We start from the raw sequence: 599 nt of genomic DNA on the forward strand, positions 1-599 counted from the left end.
GGGCCAAGAAAAGCCTCATGGGAGAAAAGGAGTCCAACCCTGGCTTGGGAAATTCAGTGTGCATTTTGCAGAAAGAAAGGACATTGGAAAAGGGAGTGCCCTGAACGTGCGGGGGAACCGACTCCTGTGTTAGTGGAGGAGGTGGATTAGGGTTGTCAGGGCTCAGCTGGCCCCTCTCCGTCCCCCCAAGAGTCCAGGATAACCCTGACAGTGGGGGGCCAAAAGGTGGACTTCCTTGTGGAACTCAGCACTCACTCAGGCCCTCTGGTGGGGAAAGGAAAAAAAGAGTAAACATTTCAGCTTCCTGAAAACAGCTGCCTTGAACCCTGCCACACTCCTCCCTGACAAGAAGGCAGAGGCCCCTCTGCATGACTGTGAGGAGACACTGACTACCCTCACTTCCCTCCGTGAGGACCTTACGGACCAGCCCCTGCAGAATCCGGATGAGACCCTGTACAGGGACGGAAGCAGCTTCGTAGAGGAAGGTACCCGGTATGTGGGGGGCGGCAGTAGTGACATAAGGAGGAGCCAGGGGAGATCTACAATCTGCCAGGATTAGAAAGAAGACCCAGTGAGCGCCCTGGCACTCACCCTCTCAG

Source organism: Myotis davidii, unplaced genomic scaffold (genome assembly GCF_000327345.1).
Source record: "Myotis davidii unplaced genomic scaffold, ASM32734v1 scaffold207, whole genome shotgun sequence".
Classification (NCBI taxonomy): Eukaryota; Metazoa; Chordata; class Mammalia; order Chiroptera; family Vespertilionidae; genus Myotis; species Myotis davidii.